We start from the raw sequence: 26,831 nt of genomic DNA, 5'->3' as shown, positions 1-26,831 counted from the left end.
GTGGGTATTCCAACAGCACTTCTCCTACCTTCAATGAAGCGAGGAGCAGTGTATTAGATGGTTCCGCATCACCAAGAAGGTGGTCACAGAACTCTGCCACCTCCTCCAAACAGACCTCCAGCCTCACACCAGGATGATTAAACCCCAGATCCCTTTTGCTCACCACATCCCCATCATACCATCCCTGTGTCATGCCATATCACAGCATTGCAAACACCTCCCAGCCCCGTGACCTCTACCAGCAAGAAAGACAAGACCAACAATGTCATGGTAACACCATCAACCCTAAGTTCCCCTCCATGTTGCACGCCATCCTGGCTTAATGGTATATCGTCAATCCTTGAATTCCCTACCTAACACAATTGTAGGAGCACCGTCGCCACAAAGACTGCAGTGGTTCAAGGAGAAGACCCACCATCACCTTCTCAGGGCAACCAACAATAGGCAATAAATCCGGCATCATTCACAATCCGAAACTAAATAAAAAAACAAGACGGCAGATCCAAGTCCACTTAAAAACAAGCCAGTCCTCAACCAGATGTTCTGATCCTCATGACAATTCCCAGTTGAACGATAATTTCTTTAATGATGCTGTTGCTAGACGCACACTCACCGACTAATAAAAATACTTCGTTAGACTGGACCAAGTACGCCTTGGTAGAGTTTGACCATTTTATACAAGCTTCACAATGACTGGTTTTACCAATTTTGGCAATGTAGTGGGATATTTCCAACTGTGCACATCTGTAAAGTGACTTTTGCTCAGTACTTGTATCTTGGGTCAATGGGCTCAGTCACACCCTGTCTGACTGTCCACTCCCCGTTCACAATGAACCAAGATATGAGGTCACCTGCAGAAAGAGGCATTGAAGTTCCTTTGCCCGGACGCAGGAAGGTTGTTGCGTCTCACGAGTAGCCAAGCTCTGTGTGTACTGGAGGTAAATATTCGAGTTTGCGCTTGAGACGAAGAACCTCATTCACTGGGAGCACATATCGGAAATCCCAGTGCACGCTTTGCAGAACGCCCCATCCACCAAATTTACGGGTGAAAAATCTCGGGTGTCGAATTTCTGATACATGCCGCTGGTGTGTGAGGCTCCCTATAGGAAGCAGGAACTTGGAAAATGCGTCGTGGCCTTAGGAACATTAGGAACAGGAGTAGATCTTTCAGCCACTCGAGCTTGTTCCACCACTCAATTAGATCTTGGCTGATCTGCATCTCAACTCCATGTAAACTTCACCTAGGCCTCGTCTGTCTCAAACAGTTGTTGCGTCCCTCCACCTCATTTTTCTTTTCTTGGGATAGGGGTATTGTAAGCGAGGCCGGCATTTATTGCCCATCCCTAATTTCCCTTGAAAAGCTCGTGGTGGGTGTTCTTCTTGAGTGTCTGCAGTCCGTGTGGTGAAGGTGCTCCCACAATGCTGTTGGGTAATGAGTTCCAGGATTTTGACCCAGAGACAATGAAGGAACGTCGATTTATGTCCAAGCCAGGATGGAGCGTGAGTTGGAGGGGATCTTGCAGGTGGTGGTGTTCCCATGACATTGCTGCCCTTGTCCTTCTAGGTGGTAGAGGGCGTGGGTTTGGGAGGTGCTGATGAAGAAGCCTTGGCGAGTTGCTGCAGTGCATCTTAGATAGTTCACAGTGCAGCCAAGATGCGCCGCTGGTGGAGAGAGTGGATGTTTAAGGTGGTGGATGGGTGACAATCAAGCGGGTTGCTTTGTCCTGGACGGTGTCAAGCTTCTTGTGTTGTTGGAGCTGCAGCTATCTAGACAAGTGGAGAGTATTCCATCACACTCCTGACTTGTGCCTTCTAGGTGGTGGAGATGCTTTGGGGAGTCAAGAGGTGAGCCACATGTCACAGAATACCCAGCCTCTGACCTGCTGGGTAATGAGTTCCAGGAATTTGACCCAGCGACAATGAAGGATCGGCGATATACATCTAAGTCAGGATGGTGTGTGACTTGGAGGAGAACTTGGAGGTGGTGGTGTTCCCATGCACCTGCTGCCCTTGTCCTTCTAGGTGGAAGAGGTCGCGGGTTTGGGAGATGCTGCCGAAGAAGCCTTGGCGAGTTGCTGCAGTGCATCTTGTAGATGGTACACACTGCAGCCACGGTAGGCCGGAGGTGGAGGGAGTGAATGTTTAAGGTGGTGGATGGGGTGCCAATCAAGCGGGCTGCTTTGTCCTGGATGGTGTCGAGCTTCTTGATTGTTTTTGGGACTGCACTCATCCAGGCAAGTGGAGAGTATTCCATCACACTCCTGACTTGTGCCTTCTAGGTGATGAAGATGCATTAGGGAGTCAAGAGATGAGCCACACGCCACAGAATACCCAGCCTCTGACCTGTTCTAGCAGCAACAGCATTTATGTGGCTGGTCCAGTTGAGTTCCTGGTCAATGGTGACCCCCAGGATGTTGATTCGGCGATAGTAATGCCATTGAATGTCAAGGAGAGGTGGTTAGACTCCCTCTTGTTGGAGCTGGTCATCGGTGGCATTTGTGTGGTGCGAATGTTACTTGCCACTTATCAGCCCAAGCCTAGAAGCTATTCAGGTCTTGCTGCCTACAGGAATGGACTGCTTAGTTATCTGAGGAGTTGCAAATTGAGCTGCACACTGCGCCATCAGCAAAAAACAATTTTCTGATTTTATGATGGAGAGAAGGTCATTGATGAAACAGCTGAAGATAGTTGGGCCTAGGACGCTGCTTTGAGGAACTCCAACAATATCCTGGGGCTGAGATGATTGGTCTCCAACAACCACAACCTCATGTTTAAGTCTGGTTGTTTATTCGTACCCTCATCTGGATAAAAGGAAGAAAAAGGTTGCATTGATAAAGGGTGCAATCATCTCTCGGAAACATCTTAAAGCATTTCACATACAATAAAGTACTTTGAAATATAGTCACTGTTGCTATATAAGCCAGCACACCTGCAACTTTGCATGCAGCAATATGACCCAAGCATCAGTGAGGTGAATAGCCATTTCATTTGTTTTTTGCAATGTTGATTGAGGGAGGAATGATGGCCAGAAGAACTTCCTGGTCTCTAACTTCCACTGAATCACCAGAACAGGTAGACACGGCCTCAATTTAACAGCTCATGTGAAGGATGGCAGCTCTGCTAATACAAGCTCCCTCTGTACTGCAGTGGAGCAGTGAGCTAATTGATATGTATAACTTCTGGAGTGAATGTCTTAACCCATAACTTTCCAAATCAAGAGGCGAAAACGAATCAAAGATAACAGTCCAGTGTTCAACAACAATTTGCATTTATATAGTGCCTTTAATGTTGTAAAACGTCCCAGGGCGCTTCACAGGAGCGATTATCCAAAAAATTTGACACCGAGCCACATAAGAAGATATTAGGACAGGTGACCAAAAGCTTGGTCAAAGAGGTTCGTTTTGAGGAGCATCCTGAAGGAGGAGAGGTAGAGTTCATGGCCCAGGAATTCGGGTCTCCACGGGTGAGTACGCACGGGGTACTTACCCGTAGGCCCAATGGAAGTGCCCGTTTTCTGCATGCACTGCACATGCGCGGGAAACCGGCACTTCCGTTCCTCTGAACGAAGGGGTTCAGAGGTCGAACGTGTGCGCGGGGGAGGCTGTGCGTGCGCATCGAACTTCGGTCTTTTTTACAGGTTTTCTCGGGAACGTAAGCCTGCAGAATTTAGAAATGTAGAAAACAGGCGTAAGGCCTGCTTTTTACAAGGTAAGTGGTGAATTAATTAAAATTAAAACATTTTTTCCACAGGTTTATTATTTTTAAATACTTTAAAGCAAGGTAAGTTTATTTTTAGCCCTGTTAGAAAATAAAATTATTTTTTTCAAAAATTTAAATTATTGTTTAAAATAGTTATTTCATGTAATTTATAGTTTATTTAAAAAATGTGATGTTTTTAAAAAATGTATTTGAAGATTTAGTGCTATTTTGGGGCCGTAGTATTTATAAGTCTTGACAGCACTTCCTGTCAGACTTATGAATGGAGCATTCCCTGCTCCGATTGGCTCCCCATGGCCCACGTGATCCCAGGGGACGCATCGAACTAACTGCGCCCCTGGGATTCGCAAGCACTGTGCGCCGGCAGCTGGACCAGGCCCCGGATTGGAATTCCACGGGGGCCCATAGCTCAACGGCCGGTGCACTAGGTAAGTGCAGGTCGGGGGCTTGCACCCGTGGGCAGCCCCCGACCCGAATTTCTGGGCCAATATAGAGAAATAGTAAATTATACTATTTATAGGCATATAAATAGTAAATGGGTAGTAAGAGAAGGGGTGGGACCAATTAGGGACCAAAAAGGAGATCTATGCATGGAGGCAGAGAGCATGGCTGAGGTGCTAAATTACTACTTTGCATCTGTCTTCACCAAGGAAGAAGATGCTGCAAAAGCCATAGTGAAAGAGGAGGTAGTGGAGATAATGGATGAGATAAAAATTGATAAAGAGGAGGTACTAGAAAGGCTGCCTGTACTTAAAGTTGATAAGTCACCAGGACTGGATGGGATGCATCCTAGGGTGCTGAGGGAAGTTAAGGAGGAAATTGCAGAGGTACTGGCCATAATCTTCCAATCCTCCTTAGATATGGGGGTGGTACCAGAGGACTGGAGAATTGCAAATGTTACACCCTTGTTCAAAAAATGATGTAAGGATAAACCCAGCAACTACAGGCCGGTCAGTTTAACCTCGGTGGTGGGGAAGCTTTTAGAAATAATAATCCGGGACAAAATTAACAGTCACTTGGACAAGTGTGGATTAATTAAGGAAAGCCAGCACGGATTTGTTAAAGGCAAATCATGTTTAATTAACTTGATCAAGCTTTTTGATGAGGTAACAGAGAGGGTTGCTGAGGGCAATGCGGTTGATGTGGCGTACATCAACTTCCAAAAGGCATTTGATAAGGTGCCATATAATAGGCTTGCCAGCAAAGTTGCAGCCCATGGAATAAAAGGGACAGTGGCAGCATGGATACAAAATTGGCTAAGTGACAGGAAACAGAGTAGTGGTGAACGGTTGTTTTTTGGACTGGATGACGGTATACAGTGGTGTTCCCCAGCAGTTGGTACTGGGACCACTGCTTTTCTTGATATATATTAATGATTTGGACTTGGGTGTACAGGGCACAATTTCAAAATTTACAGATGACTCAAAACTTGGAAGTATAGTGAACAGTGAGGAGGGCAGCACGGTGGCATAGTGGTTAGCACTGTTGCCTCACAGCGCCAGGGACCCGGGTTCGAATCCGGCCTCGGGTGACTGTCTGTGTGGAGTTTGCACATTCTCCCCGTGTTTGCGTGGGTTTCCTCCGGGTGCTCCGGTTTCCTCCCACAGTCCAAAGATGTGCGGGTTAGGTTGATTGGCTATGATAAAAATTGACCCTTAGTGTTAGGGGATTATATACGTGGGGTTACGGGGATAGGGTGGGATATGTGTCGGTGCAGGCTCGATGGGCCGAAATGGCCTCTATCTGCACTGTGGGGTTTCTGTGATTTTGTGATTCTGTGATAGTGATAGACTTCAAGAAGACATAGACAGGCTGGTGGAATGGGCAGACACATGGCAGATGAAATTTAATGCAGAAAAGTGCAAAGTGATGTATTTTGGTAGGAAGAACAAGGAGAGGCAATATAAACTAAAGGGTACAATCCTAAAGGGGGTGCATGAACAGAGACCTGGGGGTATATGTGCACAAATCATTAAAGGTGGCAGGGCAGGTTGGGAAAGCGGTTAAAAAGGCATAAGGGATCATGGGCTTCATAAATAGAGGCACAGAGTACAAAAGCAAGGTAGTTATGATGAACCTTTATAAAACGCTGGCTTGGCCTCAACTGGAGCATTGTGCCCAATTCTGAGCACTACACCTTAGAGAGGGTGCCGAAAAGATTTACAAGGATGATTCCAAGGATGAGGGACTTCTGTTACGTGGATAGACTAGAGAAGCTGGGGTTGTTCTCCTTAGAGCAGAGAAGGTTGAGAGGAGATTTGATCGAGGTGTTCAAAATCATGAGGGGTCTGGACAGAGTCGACAGAGAGAAACAGTTCCCATTGGCGGAAGGGTCGAGAACCAGAGGACACAGAATTAATGTGATTGGCAGAAGAACCAAAGGCGACACGAGGAAAACTTTTTTACGCAGCGAGTGGTTAGGATCTGGAATTCGCTGCCTGAAAGGGTGGTGGAGGCAGATTCAATCGTGGCTTTCAAAAGGGAGTTGGAAAAGTACCTGAAGGAAATTTTTTGCAGGGCTACGGGGAGTGGGACTGGCTGAAGTGCTCTTGCAGAGAGCCAGCATGGGCTGAATGGCCTCCTTCTGTGCTGTAACCATTCTATGATTCTATGAGTGATTTAGGGAGAGAATTCCCTAGGGACTAGACAGCTGAAGGCACGGCCACCAATGATGGAGTGAGAAAATCAGGGGATGCACAAGAGACTAGAATAGGAGGAGCCCAGATATCTTGCAGCTATGTAGAGCTGTAGGAGGTTACAGAGATAGAAAGAAAGAAGGACTTGCAATTAAAAATGTAAGGGATGGTGTGTGTGACCAGCTTTGCCTCTGACTCCTGAGCGGTTTGAATCGCTCCCACTCCCTTGGTTCTAGACCTGGACTTATTTGGGGGTCAGAGGCACCGACCAATCCAGGTTCCAGGAGAGAGCTGGTGCAGTCGGGAGAGCAGGAGGCCAGTAACTGCTGGGGCAGTCGGGAGAGCAGGAGGCCAGTAACTGGTGAGTTTAAAAGCTCACCTTTCGCGGGCTTTTTCTTTCACAGCTGGTGCAGTCAGGAGAGCAGGAGGCCAGTAACTCTTATATAAGTGGAGCTGTTGCTAAACCCGAAACACTACAGTGTAGTGTCTCCCACCCTTCCACCTCCTCTAACCTTTTAGGGGTTAGGGGAAGTTGAAAAGGTAGGTTCAATTTATTTTATTTCAGGAGCCTAACCTAGGTGGAAAAGGTTCCAGGACAGGAGGCGGCAGTGAAAATACAACACCAGAAAACAGGTAGGTGACTGGTTGGTGAGTACTTTCACAAACTTATTCTAAGTAGAATTCAATAATTAAGCTAAATCGTAGTAAATAAAAGGGTCTTGTAAGGGTTAAGTCATGGAAGGGCAGCTCAGACCCGTGTCATGCTCCTCCTGTGCCATGTGGGAAATCAGGGACACTGTCCCTGACAACTATGTGTGCAGGAAGTGTGTCCAGCTGCAGCTCCTAGCGGACCGCATGGCGGCGCTGGAGCTGCGAATGGACTCACTCTGGAGCATACGCGATGCTGAGGATCTTGTGGATAGCACATTCAGTGAGTTGGTCACACCGCAGGTAAAGGCTAGCTCAGACAGTAAATGGGTGACCAAAAGGCAGGGTAAAGGCAGGAAGGTAGTGCAGGAGTCACCTGCGGTCATCTCCCTCCAAAACAGGTTTACCGTTTTGGGTACTGTTGGGGGAGATGACTTATCAGGGGAAGGCACCAGCAGCCAGGTTCAGGGCACCATGACTGGCTCTGCTGCACAGAAGGGCGGGAAAAAGAGGGATAGGGCTATAGTGATAGGGGATTCAATTGTAAGGGGGATAGACAGGAGTTTCTGTGGCCGAGACCGAGACTCCAAGATGGTATGTTGCCTCCCTGGTGCAAGGGTCAAGGATGTCTCGGAGCGGGTGCAGAGCATTCTGAAGGGGGAGGGGGATCAGCCAGTTGTCGTGGTACATGTAGGTACCAACGATGTAGGTAAAAAGAGGGAGGAGGTCCTACAAGCTGAATTTAGGGAGTTAGGAGCTAAATTGAAAAGTAGGACCTCAAAGGTAGTAATCTCTGGATTGCTACCAGTGCCACGAGCTAATAAGTTTAGAGAGAGTAAGATAGATAAGCTAAATACGTGGCTTGAGCAGTGGTGCAAGGGAGAGGGATTTAAATTCCTGAGGCATTGGAACCAGTTCTTGGGGAGGAGTGACCTGTACCAAGGGGACGGTCTACACCTGAACTGTGAGGGAGCCGATGTCCTCGGGGTAATATTTTCTAGGGCGGTTCGGGAGGATTTAAACTAATTTGGCAGGGGGATGGGAACCTAGGTAGTGGAAAAGAGGGAAGTCATATGAAGTCAGAAATAGATGGTAGAAAGGTGAGAAGCAATAAGCAAAGGAGAGAAACACAAAGGGCCAAACTAATTCATAATGAGAGTGTGAAAAAAGCAAGCCTGAAGGCTTTGTATCTTAATGCTAGAAGCATTAGGAACAAGGTGGATGAATTAGTTGTGGAAATAGAGGTAAACAAGTATGATTTGATTGGGATTACAGAAACGTGGCTGCAGGGTGGGCAAGGCTGGGAACTTAACATCCAGGGATATACAATATTTAGGAAGGATCGGCAAAAAGGTAGGGGAGGTGGGGTAGCATTGCTGGTAAAGGAGGGGATTAATGCAATGGAAAGGAAGGATATTAACTCGGATGAAACGGAATCTGTATGGGTAGAAATGAGAAATAGCAAGGGGAGGAAAACGTTAGTGGGTGTGATATATAGGCCTCCAAATAGTAATATGGAGGTGAGGGAAGGCATAAAAAGGGAAATTAGAGAAGCGTGCGATAAGAGCACAGCTGTCATCATGGGTGACTTTAATTTACATATTGATTGGACTACCCAAACTAGTAAAAATTCTGAGGAGGAGGAATTCCTGGAATGTTTTCGGGACGGTTATCTGGACCAATATGTCGAGGAGCCGACTCGAGATCAGGCCATTTTAGACTGGGTATTGTGCAATGAGAAGGGACTTATCAGCAATCTTCTTGTACGAGGCCCCTTGGGTCAGAGCGATCATAATATGATCGAGCTCTCAGTCGAGATGGAGAGTGAGGAAATTGAATCCGAGACTAAGGTCCAGAACTTAAATAAAGGGAATTACGAGGGTATGAGACGGGAATTGGGTAAGATTGATTGGGTGGTGTTTCTGGGGGGATTGACAGTGGATAGACAATGGCAAGCATTCAAAGATAGAATGGAAGAATTCCAGAACATGTTTATACCGGTTTGGCACAAAAATAAACCTAAAAAGGTGACTCAACCGTGGATAACGAGGGAAATTAGGGACAGCATAAAATCAAAAAAAAGGGCATATCAACTGGCAAAAAAAAGCACCAGACCGGAAGATTGGGGGCAGTACAAGATACAGCAAAAGAGGACAAAGGGATTAATCAGGAAGGGGAAAATAGAATACGAAAGTAAACTTGCAGCAAACATAAAGACAGACTGCAAAAGCTTTTATCGGTATATCAGGAGGAAAAGACTGGTAAAATCCCAAGTCGGTCCCTTGCAGTCCGATTCGGGAGAATATATAATGGAGAATAAGGAAATGGCAGACCAATTAAACTCATACTTTGGTTCTGTATTCACAAAGGAGGACACAAATAACCTCCCAGGAATATCGGCAAACATAGGGACTAATGAGAGGGAGGAGCTGACAGAAATTAGTATCTCTGGGGATATGGTGCTGGGTAAGTTGAGGGGACTGAAGGCCGACAAATCCCCGGGGCCTGATAAACTACATCCTAGGGTACTTAAGGAGGTGGCCCTGGAGATAGCAGATGCTCTAAGGATCATCTTCCGGAACTCCATTGACTCGGGAACAGTACCCGTGGATTGGAGGGTAGCTAATGTTACCCCAATATTTAAAAAGGGGGGTCGAGAGAAAGCAGGGAATTATAGACCAGTAAGCCTTACATCGGTTGTGGGCAGAATGCTAGAGTCCATTATTAAGGATAAAATAGCGGAGCACTTGACAAATGGGGAAAGGATCGGACAGAGTCAACATGGATTTACAAAGGGTAAATCGTGTTTGACTAATCTGCTGGAATTTTTTGAGGAAGTAACTGGTAAAATAGATAGGGGAGAGCCAGTGGATGTGGTGTACCTTGACTTCCAGAAAGCCTTCGATAAGGTTCCACACAAAAGATTATCATGCAAAATTAAGGCTCATGGGATTGGGGGCAAAGTATTAACGTGGATAGAGAACTGGCTGGCGGATAGAAAACAGAGAGTTGGAATAAACGGCTCGTTTTCGGAGTGGCAGGCAGTGACCAGCGGGGTGCCGCAAGGATCTGTCCTGGGACCCCAGCTGTTCACAATATATATAAATGATCTGGATCAGGGAATTGGATGCAATATTTCCAAATTCGCTGACGACACTAAACTAGGAGGAGGGGTGGGCTCTGATGAGGATGTCAGGAGGCTACAGTGCGATTTGGACAGGTTGGGGGAATGGGCGGATACGTGGCAGATGCACTATAATGTGGATAAATGCGAGGTTATCCACTTTGGGGGTAAAAACAGGAGGGTAGATTATTATCTAAATGGCAATAGATTGGGAGATGGGGAAGTGCAGAGGGACCTGGGTGTTCTTGTGCACCAGTCACTGAAGGAGAGCATGCAGGTGCAACAGGCGATTAAGAAGGCAAATGGTATGTTGGCCTTCATATCAAGGGGGTTCGAGTATAGGAATAGGGATACCTTACTACAGCTGTACAAGGTGCTGGTGAGACCGCATCTGGAGTATTGTGTACAGTTTTGGTCGCCCCATCTGCGGAAGGATGTTCTTGCCATGGAAAGAGTGCAACGGCGATTCACCAGGCTGATACCTGGAATGGCGGGAATGACCTACGAAGAGAGATTAAATAGTTTGGGCTTGTACTCACTGGAGTTTAGAAGATTGAGAGGGGATCTCATCGAAACATATAAAATTATGGCAGGCCTGGACAGGCTGAATTCAGAGAGAATGTTTCCAATGGCCGGGGAGCACAGAACCAGGGGCCACAGTCTAAAAATAGCGGGCAAATCATTTAAAACAGAGATGAGGAAGAATTTCTTCACTCAAAGAGTGGTGAGCCTGTGGAATTCCCTGCCACAGAGGGCTGCGAAGGCTAATTCAATAAATATTTTCAAGAGAGAATTGGATATATTTCTGAAGGCTAAGGGGATTAAGGGTTACGGAGAAAAGGCGGGGACGGGGTACTGAACTGGTAAGATCAGCTATGATCTCAGACGAAGATCAGCCATGATCTCATTGAATGGCGGAGCAGGCTCGAAGGGCCGAATGGCCTACTCCTGTTCCTATCTCTATGTTTCTATGTTTCTATGTAATGAAATTGCAGCAAACAACTGAATTTGATACAAGAACTGTGGTTTTTATTTGAGACAAGAAAATATACACAACACAATAATCTTATCACTCTAAAAGGGGGAACACTTCGGAATATACGAAGGAGAATGACAATAGGCAAAATACTTCACCCCTCCCAATCCCACTACACTAACTAGGTTGGATTCCAGAGGACCAGGGAAATGCTCACCAAATGCAGGAATAGTTTGTAGAGTGGGAAAAACTTGCAGATCTTCGGTTTCTTCCGAGTTGGTTTCTTGTTGGTCGTGGTGGCCCAATATTACCTAGTTGTTGGTAATATAGGTGGTTGTTTGTTTCATGGGGCCCTTGTTTGCCACGATTCCTTCCGTTCTCCTTCTGCTGTCCTTTCGTCGATTGATTGTCCCGAGGCTGATGTGTCTTTCAAATGAGCTGTGCCTCTGTCTGTATGAACTGTACCTTCAAGTTCACACACCGTCCGTATCACCTTCACTGACTGTCCGTATGACTCTCTGACTGAACTGTACTGATCGAACTGATCGAACCCGTCGAACTCATCGAACTCATCGAACTGATTTCTTGTGGAGACAGGTCTTTAGTTTATACTAAACGAAGCCTGCTAATCTTGTTAGATTTTGGGCGGGCTCGTTAATTTTGATTGGTCCCATTTATCTTTAATTGACTTTTAACTAGTTTCGGGATTGCTTCGAAATCAGTTTAAGTGTGCGAAGTGGTTTTGGAAATCTTTCTGAGTGGTTTAAACTGTTGTTCGATTGTCTTCTCCTGCTGGGGCCAGGGTCTCTTTTGTTGATTAGTGGCATGTACTGTATTATTCATGTTCTTGATGGCCCTGTAGGTTTTTGGCAGGAACTGTCCTTCCGTGGGCCTATTGTCTTTATGTAGAATGACTGGGACGGTCCAGAACATTCCCAGACAATCTGGCCTTTTCCAATACTCAAACTGTCTGCCCCACAGTGCCCAACCCAGTTCCTTTGTTGCAGCTTTCCACAGGCCTGGACATGCCTTTTAAAATAGCCAAATCTTCCTGGGGTTTTGACTTTAAGCCCATTTTGGCCCAATATTATTTAAAACAGTCCAATATCTCTTCCTTTCTTGGTTTGGGGGAATCTGTAGAATTTTGCAAACCTTCCACACCCCCCCTGTGATACTTCAAACACAATAGGGGAAGAAATTCAGTATCGCCACGTTTGGGGCGTAATACTCGAGCGGGCGCGAAATTTAGTGCCCGGCGCAAATTATCGCCACCTACTGCTAAATTGACCTGCTTCGCCCCAGGAGGTGCTTGGAGCACTAAAACAGGTGCTGCACGACTGTCTTAAGGCACTCAGCCGGAGAAGTGAGGCGCTACTACCGAGGGCGGGCGCAGCGCAGGTGCGGCCAGTTAGCGATTGCATGCAGACATGCTGGCGCCGGTCAGCTCTTAAAGGGGATGTTCGATCTTGGATTGCAGCCACACCTTGCGCATCGGAACCCTGATTCTCAGCCTGGACAGACCTGCTGCCACATTCTAACGCCTAGGACCATGGAAAGGGCCAGGGAGCAAGCGCAGCAGTTCAGTGAGGGGGCCTTGCAGGTTTTGGTTGGCGCAGTGGAGCGCAGGCGATCTATCCTGTTCCCGGACAGTGGCAGGAGGCCGCTGCCCAACGACTATCGCAAAGGTTGGAGGGAGGTGGCTCACAGAGTGACCTCCAGCAGCATGGTGCCTAGGACCCCTGAGCAATGCAGGAAGAAGTTCAACGAACTCACTCAGGTCGTCAGGGTGAGTACCCTTTTCAGTATCCTCTTCATCCCTGCATGTCCACCTCACTTTATGGCCAAAGGGTCCTGAAAGCCCCAATGCCCAGCCCTCATCCAACACCTATGGGCCTTTCATGAAACTCACACGCACATTCAGCACTTTACACACTGTAAGGGCTATTCCACCATGGGAGGCAGTGCAGCCAAGATCAGGGCTTCACACTGTAAGGGCTATGCGACCATGGGAGGCAGTGCAGCCAAGATCAGGGCTTCACACTGTACTCAGAGCCCGTCCTTTCTCTTGCACGGCAAGCTGGCCCATAACAGGAGGCAGCAGCAATAGACCGAGGGAGGTCAGCCTCACCTTCAAGCCCTCACCGATCTGGAGCAACGAGTCCAGCGGATTATGGCAGGCCGGATGGTTGGCCCCATCGCCACTCGAGATGCCGACCCCGTTCTGGACAGCAATGGTAAGATGATCACCTTTTTGACCTCTCTCCTTCCACTTGTGCCTCACACCAGCATCCTTTGCCACTATTGAACCAATACAGTGCATTGCAGCACTCATGCCTCCCTCGCTGCTGCCCTGTCCTCACGCTAAAGCCACTCTTGTACCTCCCTGCTTTCAGATGCTGATTCGCCAGGTGAGGAGGCGGGCCCTCAAGCTGCCACTGTGAGTAACTCTGAAGGCGAGGAGGAAGAGGAAGCCGGACCATCAGTGCCACCCTCAGCCGAGGCAGCCCATGGTCATAATGGGGACACGTCTTCCCTGGAGGGGAGCAGGGGGGAATGGTCTGAGGAGGGTGAAGCTCCGGGGGGCGGCAGCAACGCGGGGGGTGGGGTAGGGAAGCTCAGCGGCCTTCTCCCCGGAGGGAGAGTCTGGCCTCGAGTCCTGCTACAGTGAGCGCAGAGGAGGTGCGGCTCCTCGCTGAAATGAGCGCCCAGGCGGAACACAGGCACACTGAGCTCATGGCTGCAGTGGCAAGGATGCCCGAATGCATTGAGTCACTGGCAAGGAGTCTCCAGGACTTCGGCGCAGCACAGGCAAGGAGTCTCCAGGACTTCGGCGCAGCACAGGCAGCACAGGCGGCTTCCACGCAAGTGCTTAGTGGTGCAATGCAGTCAGTGGCTGGCCTGATGCAGACGCAGATTGAGGCCACACGAGCACTGACTGCTGCCACCTTCGCTGGATCGGGCACGAATCGCTGGAGCCCTCGCTGCGCCGCAGCAGGCCAGCAGTCTGTGCTTCAGCAGATTGCTCCGCATTATGCAGTGCTGCCTCGTGGGAGTGCCAGTGTGTCGTCCGACCAGGGAGTTGCTGTCCTCTGTCAGGATGGCAGCATTCCTGCTGCCAACACTGTCGCTTCTCCACTGCAGCTGCCACCAGCTGTAGGACAGACTGCTGCTACCCATGCAGAGTTGGAGCAGTCAGCAGCCGGGCCCTCCAGGCCCAGAGCTGGTCCAGGCCGTCCCTCAAGGGCATCTGCCGACTCAGTTTCTGACACTCAGCAGCCTTCCCCCAGCCTTGCTGCAGCCACTGGGGTCCCATTGCGGAGGAGCTGCAGGGTGGGAAGGGGCGAATCTCGCAAGCGAAGCAGATCACCCTTGAAGGGCAAAAAGTAGGAGGTGTGGCAAAATGCTGTTAAAAGTTTTATTGAAGGCCGACGATCGTGGTCATTTTTTGGTTACTGTTTTGTTCATTGTCTCCAGGTTGTGAGAGCCAGTTATGTGTCTGACTGCTTTTTTGGGGTTTCTCTCTATTACTTTGTCATGCGGGAAGGGCACACAGTTTGTTAAATAAAGAAGTGTCTTTATTCAGAATGTGCCTGTTTGCTCTTTGAATTATTTGTTGCCTTGACCGGCTCAGGGGTTGCGGAACGGTTCCATTCATGTTCCTTCAATGGCAGAAGCCATTCCCTCAGAGGGGGCCTAGAACCGACTTGCAATAAGCTGCTGACGGACGGCCCTTGCACTTTGTGACTCCCTCCCGTCTTGGTGCTCCTCCTCCTCCTCCTCCTCCTCTGCTGGTGCTCCAATGTCTGGTGGCAGTGGCTGAGTCCTGAGGATTGCCAGGTTATGCAGCATGCAGCACACTACAACGAAATGGGAGACTCGCTCAGGTGAGTACTGAAGGGCACCCCCGGAATGGTTCAGACAGTGGAACCGTTGCTTGAGCACGCCGATTGTGTGCTCAATGATGTTCCTGGTCGCTTGATGGCTGTTATTGTATCGTTCTTCAGCAGGGGTGCTGGGCGCATGGAGCGGGGTCATCAAAGTTCTGGTCAGAAGCCAGAAGTACCTGTGCGAGCGCTGACTCAATGCAGAAAGCTCTCTCCCTTTGTCTCTCTGCAAATCTCCCTCTCTCTCGCAGAAGGAGTGGTCCAAAAATGGCTACCACAAAGAAGCCAGGAAGAGTCCCCTTTAAATAGCGCCCCCCCCAGCCCCACAGTGACTGGGAACCATTCCAGTCAACCTGTCGCTGGGGGCGCCAGGTGGAAAGGAGGGGGGCGCCACTGAATTTCCGGTTCGGGGCGCCCCAAGGGCGTTGCACCATGAAATGACGTCAGGAGCTGCATGCGCAACTGAGCGGGCATTACGGTTTTGCGCCACCGCTAAATGTCCGCTCAATTTCACGAGAGGCGCAGGTCTCGCCGCGCCCGGGCGCTAGCCGCCTCGCGCCCCACTTATCGCCCTCTTAAGGCGCTAACGGGTGGCGCAAACAACTGAATTCTCCCCCTATAGTATCATACTGGGTGAGCAAAATTTTCTGATCCCCGGGAGCCAACCTTCCCCTGTATTATCTAAACTAAAAACCCAAAAACAAAACACTCTCTCATTCCCCTTTAGGTGTAGTGTTTAACAGATATACAAGGTATGAAAATTCGTTTACATTACACATCCAAGCACGGAGGGGGTCTATTATGTCCGTGTGTAATTGAGACACGGACTGCAGGAGTTGGTTATAACAGGTCTTTACTGAGTGGAGACAAACTGGAACTAACTATGCAAAGTTACTACACAGGCTTATATACAGGGGTGGTCACTACTGGTACTGCAGTATACAGGGGCTGCAGAATAGAGTTCCTTCTGCAAAGTACATACACTACAATTCCTCCCCTTTTAGCTGAACAGTACATAACATTCGATTAATAATTAAATAACATATTTACAATTACAGTTGTCATATACATTAGCTGAAGTTAAGCAATTATAAGTTCAGTCTTTGAGGAGGCTTCCTGATTCTGTCTGGATAACGCCTCTTTGGGGTATCAGGTTCTTCTGGCAGAGTTGATTCGGAATCAACGTCGTTGTTGGGTTCGTCTGCTTCCAATATTCCCGATTCTGAGGTAGATGCAATTGGTACTTCGGTTTCATCACCAGGTGTATCGGATCGTGGTGTGGAATTGACGTTTTCCAGTGACTCTAGAATCTGGTCAGCATGGCATCTTACAATGCTCTCTCCAACGTCCACGCTATACATTAGAGGTCCTTGCCGTGTACAGATCGTTCCTGGCTGCCATTTCTCTGTGCGGTAGTCCCGGGCCAAAACTGGTTGACCTATCTTAAAACTCCTGGTCGGCCTTTCATTCATATTCTGAAACTGCCTGTTCTCCACATCTCTTCTGATGTTTGGCTTAACCAAATCCAAGCGGCATCGTAGTCTTCGATTGAAGAACATCATGGCTGGAGTTTGGTTGGTAACCGCATGTGTCGCATTCCGGTAGGCAAACAAGAAGTTATCCACCTTGTGTTGTAGGGGTATGTCTTCATTACACATTGCCTTGATAGCCTTCTTGAATGTTTGAACGAACCTCTCAGCCAATCCATTGGTGGCTGGATGATATGGGGCGGATGTGTAATGCTTAACACCATTGTTCTTTAAGAACCTCCGGAACTCTTCAGACACAAACTGTGGTCCATTGTCAGAGCAAATCTGTTCAGGCAGCCCATTTCTGGCGAATATGGTTCGTAAGACTGTGATAGTTTTTTCTGTGGTGGTTGAGGACATTTTTATTACCTCTGGCCACTTTGAATGTGCATCCACCGCAATTAAAAACATCGAGTCCATAAATGGACCAGCAAAATCAACGTGCACCCTTTGCCATGGAGATGAGGGCCACTCCCATGGATGTAGAGGGGCTTGTGGTGGGGCATTTTGGACCTTCTGGCATCCTGTACAGCTCTTGGTCATCTCTTCGATTTCTCTATCGATTCCCGGCCACCACACAAACGCTCTGGCTAAGTTCTTCATTTTTACCCCTCCCAGATGACCCTCATGAAGTTCATTGAGCACTCTATCCTTCAATTTGGGTGGAATTACTACTCTGGATCCACACATCAAGGTTCCTCTGCACACTGACAGCTGTTCTCTTCTCGGCGAGAATGCTGGCAACAGTGGTTCACCATGTGCTGGCCATCCCTTCACCGTTAAATCATAGACCCAGGAGAGTGTCGGGTCATTTCGTGTTTCCTTTTCTATGTTTGCATTCGTCACAGGTAGACATTCGACTATGGTCGAGTGGAATATCTCCACTGGATCCACTGCAGGTGCTTCTTCCACCATCGGCAACGGTAGGCGTGACAATCCATCAGCATTCCCATGCTGTTTAGTTCCTTTGTACTCGATGTCATATTGGTGTGCCCCTAGGAAAAGGGACCACCTCTGTAGCCGTTGTGCTGTCATTATCGGGACGCCCTTCTGAGGGTTGAAAATGGAGACAAGAGGTTGATGATCAGTTAGTAGAGTAAATTTCTGACCGTGCAGGTAGTGATTGAACTTCTTCACCCCCCACACCAGGCTGAGGGCCTCTCTGTCAATCTGGGCGTAGTTACGCTCGGCTGAAGTTAACGAGCGTGACGCAAAAGCTATCGGCATCTCTGAACCATCAAGGAATTTATGTGACAGTACCGCTCCAATGCCGTAGGGAGACGCATCACACGCCAGTCTTATCGGTAGTGATGGGTTGTAGTGAGCCAATACTTCTCTTGAAGTGATTAGGTCTTTACTCTTCTGAAAGGCCCGCTTACATTCATCGCTCCATTTCCATGCTACTCCAGTTTGTAGTAGGGCGTTCAGTGTAGGGAGTTTGCAAAATTCCCCCACCTCGCCTGCTTTCCGAATCAAACAAATTTGGCCACTTTTTAAACGTACAAAATGGAGTTCTGGGACACGTGACCAGAAAGCTGCTGGAAGTGAGTCATTTTTCTCCCCAGCAACAAGACTGGAGACAGGGCCTGGAATTCCACAGTCCCTTTGTAGATTCCAGGCCAGACATGGAATTGAATATGTAATAGCAAGTCGCCAGTAGGCCGGTAAGAACAATGAACCTGGTTGCACTGCAACCAGGGTTAAGCTAGTTAAAACCATCATCGGGCCCATCCTAACAGATCCAATCATATCAGAAACCATTTTAGAGGACTAGGCACCAGAGACACCATTGTGTGACTGAAACCAAAAACAATGAGGGCCGGTGATAAGGCCGTTAGTGGGAAATCGGCTGTTTTGCAGCCATTTACAGTTAACGAAGTAACCTGGGACACCTCTCGATCTGGGGGAGGCAAGGCAGATCGAGAGAGTATAACTTTTTAGCAAGCAGACAGAAAGAGCAGTTTGAGACACTTCGACTTGGAACACACTTCGGGAGAGACAGCTTCTACACTTCACTTCGATTTCATCCTGGGACTTCGCTGCAAAAGGGAAACTTCGAGGACTCTACTGGGAGAAGCAGTCTCCAAGACGGGGAAGGCTATGCACAGCAGGCCCATGCTTTGGTAAACAGGCGAAGCTCCTGGTCCGTACTGCCTCCCGATTTAAACCTGACTGTTCCCTCCCCCCCTCCGTGCCCACCACCTCAGGCAGGGATTCAGAGTGGAACCAGGAAGACACGGGACGGAGTGCACCATCCCGGTACGGACCGGAGCCCAGAGCGGGCCTCGCTAAACGGCGCAGCCCGACCCAGGAGGGAAGCCTTTTCGCCCAGCCAAGGAGGAAGATCCACTACCTGACTGACGGGAGAGTGTGTGGCCAGTGCACACTGAACTTTACCAGGCCAGACCAACTAAAGCTGCAGTCCCAGGACAACCTAAAGGCCTTTGTTCCAATGCGTTGGGTGAGCATGAGAGTCTGACCCCCCTTTAGTTCGACCTAGGTTAGGGATAGTGTAGGAGGTGGGGATAAGGCTAAGGGGAGTGTTAATGTGTGATACCCCTCGATGTGTCGTACTCCTTCCCGCACTCGCGTGCCCTCTGTTTTGAATATATAGTATTTCTTTTTTTTTTCTCTTTTTAAAGTGTATAGAGCTGTAGCCTTGGTTTAGTATCGTTGAACCAATTAATTTCTCTGCTTGCTTGTTTTGTTTTATTTTTCTCTCAATAAAACCGTTATTATTTGAACCTTTCACCTGCTTGTCTGTCTCGAGCTTGTTATTCTGCGCATCAGCTGCCTGGTAGGATCCCAGTGTCAGAACTGAGTGGGAGTGTGGGGACGCCTCGAAAACGTCCACTGGGTCAGGCCCGGGCCGAACCGACCACTCAACCAACAACCCCTACAGTGGGTGCAGAATTGTGGACACATTTGGCAAAAACTTATGGTAGTAATTCACCACTCCGAGGAATGACCTCAGTTGCGGCATATTTTCAGGCGCTGGAGCCTTAACTACTGCTTCAATTTTGTCAGGGGACTTATGTAACCCCTCTTCATCAATCACGTGGCCACAATACGATATCTGTTTCTTAAAAAACTCGCACTTGGGGCGATTGGCTCATAGCCCATGTTCTCTTAGTCTAGTGAGCACCTGCTCTAGGTTGGCAAGGTGTTCACTGTCATCTTCACCTGTCACTAGGATGTCGTCCAAGTAACACTGAGTCCCCGGAATCCCTTGCAGAACTTGTTCCATCGCTCTTTGCCATATCGCCGGAGCTGATGCTACTCCGAATACCAGTCGATTGTACTGGTAAAGACCTTTGTGAGTGTTTATCGTGAGATACTTCCTAGAGGATTCTTCAACCTCCATCTGCAAATATGCTTGTGCTAGGTCAATTTTTGTAAAACACTTCCCTCCAGATAGTGAGGCGAAAATATCTTCTATCCTCGGGAGAGGATATTGTACTGTGTGAAGGACTGGGTTCACCGTCACCTTGAAGTCCCCACAGATGCGAACCTTCCTTGGCTCCTCAGGCTTATTGTTTAACGTTTTCTTCATGACAGGAATGATGGGTGTCACCCACTCGCTCCAGTCTACCTTAGATAACACACCTGCATTCTCCAGATTCTCCAGCTCTGCCTCGACGGCTGGGCGAATTGCATATGGTACCGGTCTTGCTTTGAAAAACTTGGGAATTGCATTCTCTTCTATTTTTATCGAGGCGGTTACGCCTTTAAGAGTTCCCAGTTCTTGTTGAAATACCTCTTTGGCATTAGCTAAGATTTTTGACAATCGTCCAGGTGTGACGTCGTCATCCCTTTTACCAGCCACCATCAGTGCCTGAATGGAGTGCCAGTCTAAACTTATCTTTCTGATCCATTCATGTCCCAATAACGGTGGTCCACCATCTTGCAGTATGTACAGATACAATTTCTGTATTTCCTTGCCGTTGTATTCGACAGGCACCCTTACTTTCCCTCTGGGGTATACTTTTTGTCCCGTATATGTCTTCAAGACAATGGATGTCTCTCTCAAGGGTATGTGTGAGAATAGCCGCTCGTAGTCTCGTCGATTCATGACGGTCAGGGCTGATCCTGTATCCAATTCCATTTTGACTTGGGACCCTGCTATCGTGAGGGTGACCCGGGACCCTGCTATCGTGAGGGTGACCCAAATGGTTCGGTGATCCTCTTTTGCGATTACGTTGTGAAGTTTGAGACAGCTTAGACTCTTGTTCCCAGATTCACTATCGCTCATCTGGTCTTCGGAACTACTGTCCGTCATCTTTTGTACTTTCCTGTACTGTTCCTTAGTAGCCTTTTTGTTGTCGTTAGTCTTCTTCCCAGACCTGCAAACTCGTGCAATGTGTCCCATCTTTCCGCATTGCCTGCATATTTTGTCCTTGGACCAACAGTCCTTCTGGTCATGGGTTGTTCTGCCGCAGCGATAACATTTTTCAAATCCCCGTGTCATTTCGTGGGTGCCGTAATCCTGTGGCTTTTGCTGTATTTCCGCAGCTCCCCTTGCTGCTGCTTCGTACGATACTGCCACGCTGAATGCCTTATCTAGCATCAGCTCTTTCTCTGAGAGTAACCTCTTCTGGGTTCCTTCAGTCAGGAGTCCAGAGACAAATTTGTCCCGTAGGGTATCTGCCAGTCCTGCTCCGAACTGGCAGTGCTTTGATAGCTTGCGTAGTTCCGTAAGGTAATCAGCATTGCTCTCATCTTTATGCTGATTTCTCCTGTGGAATTTAAATCTTTCTGCTATCAGCAGCGGTGTAGGATTTAGGTGTTCCTGTAGGATATCAACAATTTCGTTAAAACTCTTCGCCATCGGTTTGGCTGGAGTAATCAGGTTCTGCAATAGGCCGTACGTTCTTGCGCCCATTAAGTTTAGTGGTACCGATGCCTTTTTCTCATCGGCTACTTCGTTTGCCTCGCAATATACTTCGACTCTTTCCACATACGCGGTCCAGTCTTCTATTGCATTATCGAAGGCAGTGATATTGCCAGTCTTCGGCATCTTGGAAATCTAAGATGGCGCCTCCCGCGCTTTGCCTTCTTCCCTGATTTAACAAAATGGCGCCTCCCGCGCTTTCCGCCTTCTCCGCTGCTGCTAGCGCTGTTGCTGGCATTTTATGCCTTGATGGCGATGCCCTATGGTCTTTGCGCACTTCCCCCCGCGCTGCTGCTAACACCGCTCTCCGCGGTTCCCGTGGCAAACTGCAGCTCCTCGCGGCTTTCTGCGCTTCTAATTTCTTTTATTTCCCTGTCATCAGAGCAACCCTGCGGGACACTTTCCTCCCTCTTCTCGGGTCTGTACACTGCCCGGCTTCGTAGCACCGGCCGCGCCCTGTATGCTCCACCCTCTCTCTCTCCTCTTCCCGACAACGCTGCTCGGCCCCATTGAAAAGCCACCCGATCGAGCTCTAGCCCGCTGCAGCCCAGGAAGGATCAGTGTACTACCTGCCACCAGCCCGATTAGCTGGAACACCATCGACAGGATAACCAAGCCCCGCTCTCGACAGCCTCTCCTGCAAATCTTCAACTCCGATGAATCAGAGGCAGTTGCCCACGGTCGACGCCCGTTTCTTCTGTTTGTTTTTGTTTTTGTTTTTCTTCCTTCTGGCCTCGACCTCTGACAACTTCGCTTCAGGGATGGATCCCCATGAGGTGGTGCAGACTGTAGGTAAGTTCGGATCTGCTCGTCGCCAATATTATGTCCGTGTGTAATTGAGACATGGACTGCAGGAGTTGGTTATAACAGGTCTTTACTGAGTGGAGACAAACTGGAACTAACTATGCAAAGTTACTACACAGGCTTATATACAGGGGTGGTCACTACTGGTACTGCAGTATACAGGGGCTGCAGAATAGAGTTCCTTCTGCAAAGTACATGCACTACAGGGTCCAACACCCCTGCACCACTTGGAAAAAAAATTACATATACATAGGAAAAATAACGACACACACATTCATCAAACTTTATTTTTAAGAACGGTCAAGGTTGGTTTTATACCTGGTCATAGACTTTATTTTTATATTTGTCCCATGCTCCCTCCTGTTGAGAGCGGAGCATCCTGTCCCTTCCCTTGCACTTTGTGCATAGCAAGTACAACTGTTCTGTCTCCTTAGGACACCATTCAGGTAAGTGCACCTCGGTCAGGTTCAGGATCACTGAGGCCACTGCATAGTGTACCCCCTGGTACAGTAACTTATCGGTCGGTACTAGGACTAAACCATTCCCTGGTCCCTTGGTGGTGGTAGGACACCTCTGTACTATAGTCCGTGATGTCATGGTCATGGGCAGGGGCTCCCGGGGGCGGGTTATGAGTTCGGTGGCGTTGACTGGGATCGGGGAGTGTGGGACCGCGCATGCATGCATGCTGGAATCCCACTCCATCCCCTCCCCGGCATCTTGCCATTGCCTGTGGAAAATGATGGATATGCCTGTGGGGCAGACCTTCTCTGACCCCCACATACAAACATAAACGCCCTGATCCGGCTCCCACCACTTATCCCAGTGCACACTCACTCCCCCTCGGGTCCCTGTAATCGTCCGATGGGTATTGTTCCCCAATCGTTCCCAGTCGACTGTGGGGTTTCCTATGGCCCTGCTGAGCTTTCTGAACCACCACCACATATCCAAGGGAATCTGTCCCTTACATGTCAAACACACACATTTCCCCACGGTGACACTGACCCTTGTAACAACGACCTGTACCCTGGGGCACAGGAGGGAGGCCCCCCCGTACGTGAACCCGGTCTGGCTGGAGTATTGTGTGGAGTTAGACCCCAGCCACCCTGGCCACCTTCCCTCATGGAAGTAAATGGCGAGCTCCTCCACACCCAGTTCGCCACCCGCTGCGGTAACGATCGGTGCTCTCTCTCCCGAGCACCCATAGATGTGGGAGTCCTCCACGTCTCCTCGGTCACCGATGCTCACCCCTACCAGGGCGAGCAGGAGGAGAACTTTTCTCATCCCGATGTCCTCTCTGTAGGGACACACAAACAAAATAGCCATGTCCCGAGAAGGTTCTCTGGCCTGACACAGTTACCAAAATTTTCAAAACTTAAACTTATCATAAACTAAATAACGGTTAAAAATTCCAAAACCTAAGAAAAATAAAACACCCTTAAACTAAAAGTTATATACATCCGCCGCCCGTCTCCGGACGGCCAGGCTAATCCCTGTTAGGCCTCTGCTTTTTATGGAATCTGGGCAGCTTGTACGCCTGGGTGTAAGGTGACCTGTGCCACCGGACTTGGAGAGTCCTCCTTAAAACACCTGGGAGTTTCCCTGACTCCCAGTTAATCGTGGGAGTGTGCCCTCCTGTGCTGCAGCACACTACCCCTTTCTGTGTGGCTGCCGAGTCCCTATCCTGTCCTGTGGGTTCTGCGCAGCCTGATGCCGCAGGCTGGGGACCCTTCTCTCTCTATCTGCCCAATGCTACCTCTCCTGTGTGTCCCTCACCTTTGGAGATCTGTGTCCTTAGACTGGTCCCTGACCTTGGTTTTTCCCTTTCTGTTAAGAGCTCTCCTGGGGCTGGACCGTTTAAATTGGTACTCAGGTGACCATGGGAGTTTCTGCAGTGGTATGCGAGGAGACCTCCTTAGGGCTCCGGCTACTGGGGGCGTGTCCCAGATAAGTAGTGGGAGGGCCCTTCCAGTCACACAAGCCACTGCCCCCATCTTTGCGGTCTGTGAGTCTGTCACAGCTGCAGGCTGATGCTCTCTAACTTTAACACGGTTCGCCCTTGCTGGCCGTTCTTCACTCTCAGTTTTAAACAGCTTGCATTGATTAATGTGGAACCACTTTGTGCGGCGGGGCATCTTTATGGCATAGACCATGGGGCTTGCCTTGTCCACAATGCTGTACGGCCCCATATACAATGGTTCAAAACTTCCCAACCGGGCAAAGTTCCTTACCATGACCTGATCCCCTATCTTCCACTCGTGGTGCCTGTTGGGTTCTAGCAGCAATCGGTTACTCCGGTGCTGTTTTCCCATGTTGCTAGCAGCCTGCCAGTGAATCTGTTTAAGGTGTTCAAACAGATTCCTGACAAAGCTGTCCCAGTTCACCTCTCTGAGCTGACCTTCCGTGAGCACCGGGGCTAGCACATGGGTGGAGGTCCGCATAACCTTGCCGTCATCAGCTCGTGTGGGGAATACCCCGTGCTTTCTGACTGGCTGGCTCGGATCCCCATTAGGACCAACGGTAAGACTTCCACCCACTTCTTGGGTGAGTCTCCCGTCTCCTTGCGCAGCCTTTCTTTTATAGTGCGGTTTAAACGCTCCACAGGACCCGATGACTGTGGGTTGTAGGCGACGTGCCATTTCCCCTCGATGCTGAGTACCATGAGGGTCTCTTGCATGACCTGTCCGGTAAAGTGACTCCCTTGGTCAGACTCCACATACTGTGGTAGTCCCCATCGTGAGAACACTTCCCTGACCAGGATCTTAGCTGTACCCAATGCGGTAGCTGTACGGCAGGGAAAAGCTTCCACCCACTTTGAGAACACATCCACCAGGACTAGGCAGTACTTGCAGCCTCCCTGGGCGGTGGGTAGGGGCCCAATGTAATCGATCTGGATCGACTGCCATGGTCCCTCTACCCTCCTGCTGTGTCCCAAAGATACCTTCCTTTTCTGGGGGTCAGGGTTATTGGCAGCACACACCAGCCAGTCGGCACAGAACTCGCGGACCTGTTCCCTCAGTCCTGGCCACCATCCTGCCTGTTCCACCCGCTGCCAGGTGGCCTCAGGCCCGGGATACCCCACTCCTGGACCCTCATGGGCCAGTTGGAGGAATTCCCTTTGGTGCTGCTGCGGCACTACCCACTGCTCCCCCCTGAACAGCATGCCTTCCTTGACGGTGATGGCTGCTGTACCGTACGGGCCCTCGACTTTCTCTTCTTTTGTGAGCGCATTCAGGACGGCTCTGAGGACGGGATCCCGTACCTGGGCCTGCTTTAGGTCCAGGACCAAAGCTACCCCCTGTGTACCTCCCTTGTCTCGGATTGCAGCTACCGAACCTGTCTGGTAGGGGTCTCAAAACTCTCCTTCCCAGCTCCCTGCTTGGCCAATTCATCTGCCGTCTGATTGCCCTCCCTCATAGGTTCTGTCTTCGAATGGGCCTTAACCTTATGGATATAGACCTTCCCTTCCTCCCCTACGGCTGTCATGATTTTCTCCAGCAGAGGCTTGATTGCCAGGGGTCTCCCATCAGCGGAGGTGTATCCCCGACGGGACCAGATGGCCAGGTATTCTGTATGCGAATTGCATGTGAACATGCTGTCCGAGCAAATCGTGTATCGGGTAGGGAATTTCTCTGGGTGTGTAACCACGTACACTACTGCGGACAGTTCAGCCTGCTGGGTGCTCATGGTGCTGGGGAGTTTAATTGCCAGGGCAATGTCTGCCCCTGGGTCATAAACTCCACACCCTGTTAGTCGTTTCCCCGCAGATACTGTGCTCGAACCGTCCACATAGATTTTGCGACCTGTGGGGTGTATCCCGGCCCAAAAACCTATGTTGACTTCCCATACTCCTTCAATGGAACACCGGTGGGCCGTCCCTGGATAAATCATGTTGGCTGCGAGCTTTGGCTCGCAGAGGCCTTTCACCCATAGGTGCATCTGGGAGAGAAGCAGGAACCAGCGAGCAATGCGGGCACTGCTCACTGTCCCATCTTTAATTCTCCCATCTAGGAGCATTTGGGTGGACATGTGATGGGCGAGGAGGGTGATGGGCGAGGTGCCTGTGAAGATCAATGATCTTTTCACAGCCCAGTGAGTGGCGAGGAGGTGCCTCTCGCAGTTGGAATAGCCCTTTTCTTGGAGGAGTAAACCACCGGTCTCAGCTGACTGTGCCGCTCCTGGAGCAGCACTGCACTCAGACTGTCCCCACTGGCTGCTACCTTCAAGAAAAACTCTTTCTCCCCATCAATGGCCCCTAGGGCCGGCGCGGTCTGCAGCTTCAGCTTGAGTTTTACAAATGCTGCCTCACAACACTCATCCCAAACCCACTCCACTCCCTTATGTAGGATTCGGAGCAGAGGGGCTGCTGTGGCCGCATAATCCTCAATAAAATCTCTGCAGTACCCAGTTAGCCCTAGAAAAGATCTCACTCCTGTCACTGTATTGGGGGCTGGTAACTCCTGCACTGCTTCCCTTCTGGCTTTAGCTCTTGCTTGAGACAGTTTGGCTGCCTCCTGCAGCTCTTCTGTCAATGCTTTAAGGTGCTGGTCTAAAAGCTGGATCTGTCGTAGGGCGCAGACCAACCAGATGGCCTTCTCCACCGACTTCTTAAGATCCTTGCTCTC

Source organism: Somniosus microcephalus, chromosome 16 (assembly GCF_052327205.1).
Source record: "Somniosus microcephalus isolate GS21.2 chromosome 16, FLI_Smic_1.0, whole genome shotgun sequence".
NCBI lineage: Eukaryota > Metazoa > Chordata > Chondrichthyes > Squaliformes > Somniosidae > Somniosus > Somniosus microcephalus.
This window is presented reverse-complemented; position numbering follows the sequence as displayed.